Source organism: Ixodes scapularis, unplaced genomic scaffold (genome assembly GCF_016920785.2).
Source record: "Ixodes scapularis isolate PalLabHiFi unplaced genomic scaffold, ASM1692078v2 ptg000847l_1___fragment_2___debris__unscaffolded, whole genome shotgun sequence".
Taxonomy (NCBI): Eukaryota; Metazoa; Arthropoda; class Arachnida; order Ixodida; family Ixodidae; genus Ixodes; species Ixodes scapularis.
Genome location: NW_024610055.1, coordinates 24,892 through 29,738, shown reverse-complemented (window position 1 = coordinate 29,738; position 4,847 = coordinate 24,892). Strand labels below are relative to the sequence as shown.

Here is a 4,847-nt window from a genome sequence, read left to right as displayed (position 1 = left end):
ACACTCGCAGACAGCCACGTTTCAGTGATAATGACAACATCGGAATTGGTACTCAGGAAACATGCTTCAAATTCAATCTGTTTATTAAAAACACTTCTAGACTTTAAATTCAAAATTCTTAGTTCGTTTTGGCGACGCTCTTTATTTTTGTGATGTCATGCTGGGGCTGATAGGGCGCTGTCGCTTGCAGTGACTCTATCGCGAACCGGGGATATATCGCCTATCGTTTCGTCCAACGCGTACAACACGTTGTCGATTCGCACCTTGTCATAGACAAGCGCTACTTTGTCACTCGCTCGTTTTTTTTGTTTGTCTTGATTGAAAATCCTCCTTGATTGAAATATTACTGCCACGCAGTTTGGAACAGTTTCTTAGTATCGTTAGTTTGTCTCTAAAGTCCAGTATCTTTAGGATAACCGGTCGGGTTTTTCCGGGTGTTTGACCACCCAGTCTTTGAATCCTTTCAATTCCAGACGTAGAAACGTGAAGAATATCTTCAATTATGGTATTAGATACTCGTGCTTCTTAGCTGTTACTGTTCTCAATTTCTGTTTCTTCTAGTCCGAATGTTAATAAATTGTTTCTCCGAATCCGGTTTTCTAAGTCGTCCATCTTATCTACAAGGGTAATTACGATCTTCTCAAGTTTTTCAATTTTCCTATCTTGTTTTATTGATGCCGTTTTAACTCTATCGAATTCTTTAGGCTTAACATCTATGGCATCCAGCCTTCTACAAGTTTCTTTTTGGCTAGTTTAAATCTCTTGAACGTAGCTTGCAATTACGGTAAGTTTGTCCATTATGTTTCAGTTCAACCAGTCCTGAATTTGATTCAATGTCACTGCACAAGAGCAGGCTTTTCAGCGACAGTAAAATATCCCCAAGAACACAACAGAGGTACCGTGGGCACGGCAGCACTATCAAACACACGTATTACTGTGGTATGAACAAGGATAACGTTTGCTCATTTTGAGAATAAACTCAAACGCGTTATCGACTGTCACGTTGACAAGGCCGCCGTGCCCACGAAGACGGTCGAGTTGCCGCGCGCCCTTTATATCCCTCGGGAACGCCTCTTGTGCTGATGCCGTTGGCGATGCGATAGGCGGGTAGTGTATAGTGGCGATGAAATCCAAAGGGGCGAACGCTTCTTGGCCACGGTTGATGCTCTTCAAAGTGGCATTCACTGCGTCGGCTATAGCCAACCGGCAATGGCCAGGCGGCGCCAGCAGAGTGAGAGCGCACGGTCATACCCTGTCTCGTTGTAACTTGGCAAAGGGTGAACGATAAGCCCCACATTGCGTGCCGAAGGCTTCAAAATGTGCGACGTATACGAGCGCAACGCACACATATTGGAGCCTGACGCAGCGAAAAGCCTTATACTTCTTCGGAGTTGAGGCGCGCTCCGGTGATAGGCAGTTACGTTCCGATTGGCCCGCGAGGGCGGTAGCTTCCGCTGTACTGGCACGTTACGCGATCACGGCTTCCTGGGATACCCAGTATTTCTCGCTTCAGACACTAGGCTAACCGGCGCCACCAGAGTAAAAGCTCACGTTTGAACAAAGCAGCCGCCACTTCCAGGGGTACCCAATATTTCTTGTTTCAGTCGCTAGATGGCGCCAAACCAAACAGCATTGCAGGTTGCCTATGACACTTCCTCGGCTGAATCCACACTGTTGTCGTATCTCCGCTTGAGAGTTGGCATGAGATAGCAGGAGGGTGACGAGTATCTGCCCAATGAACACAAATGGGTTATCGACTGTCATGTTGACGAGGCCGCCGTGCCTGTTTTTTATGTTTTATGTTTTTTTTTTTAAACCTGACGAGAAAAGGAGCGGTAGCCCGAGGAACGCAAAAAACATGAGCCGACATACCATCGCTCGGGACAAGTGTGTTTCAGCATCTCGCCGCATCGCGGCGCCCGTTGCATGCCCCTTGTAAAGCCCCTTTATGTTTCAAAAGTAGCGCAAGGTGCGTCGATTCACGAGGCACGTGCAAAGTGCAGCCCTTGGGCAGATCATGGCGGCACAGGGCTGCACTCAGCTAGATTTCAGACGCCATGTTCTTCCCAGAAGTGGCGCGCGGCACGTGTCTCGAGCATTTCCACAACAATAAATGGTGCCACTTTTCCCACGATAGAGGGGAAAGTGGCGCCATCCATTGCCTATTGCCTGGCGCTCTACCTTTTTACTTTCGGCGGCCGCGTCTCGTGACGATCTGCCAGGCTTTGTCAGTATCACGGTGGAAGAAACACATTTACGTGTTGGTTCTCTGTCCGACGCAAAAGCCACATTTTGTTCGGCGCACCGAGCGCTTCACTCGCACGGGGATCGATGGCACCCAAGTATGGGGTCCATCCCAAACCGACCGCTCTGGTTGTTTCTCCCCATGGGTGGTCCCATTCCCTTGCTCACTGCTTTTTGTTGTACCTCACCTCCGCCACGCCGCCACCAAGTCGCGAGAGTCCATAAATCTGTGTTCTCTTCCTTCTTCTTCTTCGGGTTAAAGCTCTCCTTCGTGCAGGATGGTTCCACCTGTGATCGACACAGCACCAAAGCAAAACACGAGGCCAACCACTGGCCACACACAACCACCACACCACCACACCGCAAAAGAGGCGAGCACGCTACGCCGACGACACCCTGGCCGCCTAGGAGGGACCTCATACCTCAGCGCCCTCCGCGGTGGCGCGGAACTAACTACTCCTGGTTCGAGGCTAGCTCCGAACACGATCTGGTCGCTCGCTCCCCGCGGGTATGGTGACTATAAGGGGAGGTCACTGATCTCTATTATAGGGGGCTGGTAGGCGCATTCAGCAAACAGGTATCAAGCCACCGGAAGTAAGCGAGTTGTTCCGGAAGTGAGGGCTTGGCAGGCTTTGTAACCCTTCCAAGTGCTGGTTCAAAAAGCGTCGAGGGTGCTAGTTTTTCGCTTGTCTCCTCAAGAGAGCCTGCTTGTTGAGCAGGAAGAGCGCATGGAGACCCGAGAAGTATTATGGGAAGCCAGTCAATGTAAACATTTGGAGATTCTAGTTGATCAAGTGTGCGTATGTCCCAAGTTAAAATGCCCCCATTTGGGGATTTAATTCGGGGCATGATTATTAAAACCCACTCAAGGACACCGGAAAGTACAGACCAAAACATCAACTGAATGCACTAGGAAGCCCAGCAGACGCCCGACTTCCGGGACAAGCTTCAAACTTCCGGTGGCTTCACTTGCGCCCTACTCGGAAAGCGGCTATGCGCCATCCAACTCCTATAATAGAGATCAATTTGGGAGGTGTTCCCAACAAAAAATCGACAGTATGCCACTTGTTCATGAAGCCGATGGCTCCGGTACCTAGAGTACATTCATACACACACGCGCTTTGGCTTGGGATGTGACATCTCAGCCATTTTCCCGCCAATCGTTTTTTTAAAGGAGCTGTGCAACGGTATTCAATTGGAATATGTTTCTCTCTACACGAGCTTACTGGCAAACCTAGTACTCAAGGATACTCACACGCAACACCATTGGCCAAGAAACTCCTTTGTTGCGGAGTAATTTCAAGGACAAAAGCGATAATTTTCATTCAATATCTCCTTTGCAAAATTTGATGACGTAGCGTGGGGATCGCAGTACACCCAAGTGACGATATTTGAATGCGGTTCATAGATTGGACCCGAGCATTACGTGGGCACTCGACTTGGGCTCGTGACAATTGCTAGCTCGAGAAGCATTGTGTCCAATCGCTGCAACGACGACAACAGCCGAGCCATAACAATGTCTGGAACTCAGCGCGTGTCCTGTGCTTTGCCAACCCCAGCGCGTGGCTATGATCAACACTGGCGGCATATAATCGGCTCCAGATCACGTGGCCGCTTGTTCTGCAGGAGTCAAAGAAAGAATAAAAACACTTAGGGACAAGAACAGTACAGTTCTTTCATCCTTGTCCTTGTCCCTAAGTGTTTTTGTTCTTTCTTTGACTCCTGTATTTTCACCAACACGCTCTTTCATCTTTGTCACTTGTTCTGGCTGCGAGTTGAGGGGGTGAACGCTGCTCGTTTTTCTTAAATTTTTTTCTGGGACTTCTATTGCGTGGGGTGAAAAACGAACGCGTGTTCTATAGGTCATTAACGTTAGGGATCCGTTTTAGGCGGCATTTGCGCAAAGTACAAAAATTGTTGCATCGCTCCTTTAAGCATTTTGAAGTGCGCGCAATCCGGTGTCACTCAGCGCGAGCGCGTAGCTTTGGCTAATGGATAGACGCCATTTTACCGCACATGTCACGCACCGGGTGCGCCAGAGCGTCACGCGCTGGCACATTTAGGGCAACAATGGATGTTTTCACCCTGAGACAGACAGGCATGTAGGCACCCTACCGGTACCATGCGCCTGGTGCCATCGTGCAGGGCACAATGGATCCAAGCGTAGAAGTGCGTCCTCCATGAGTACTCGGAGTACAAGACGCTCTCCTGCCCTGTGCGCTCGCGCACGACACTTGAGACGCTTCACGCCACGCCCCACGAGAAGAAATGCACCGGTATCCTGGCTACATCGCCACTTTTTCGCCATGGGGCGATGGTACGTTGAACTGCCCATAAACGAGGAGTGCCCGGTAAACCTACCCCTATAGCCACCGTACCGCGTGAAAAGGGACCAGAGTCATCACCTAAATGTGTTTCTTCCACCGTGGTCACTATAGAGGAAACTATGCTTCAACAGAAAATGAAGTGTCTCACGAGCCTGAATGAACGAGCCACTATCATTCACGGGGCTGGTGCTAGATGCATATTTACCATGTCCGTGTGGCACGGGTATTAATCGACTAGTTTTTTTGTTTTTTTTTGAAAAGCAAATAATCAACATG

The 4,847-nt window shown here is 49.4% G+C and overlaps 1 pseudogene; it reads right to left on the bottom strand.

Annotated features, from left to right (window-relative positions):
• Positions 1 to 288: 288 nt before the first annotated feature.
• On the bottom strand, positions 289 to 984 carry LOC121834250 (annotated as a pseudogene).
• Between the last annotated feature and the right edge of the window lie 3,863 nt (positions 985 to 4,847).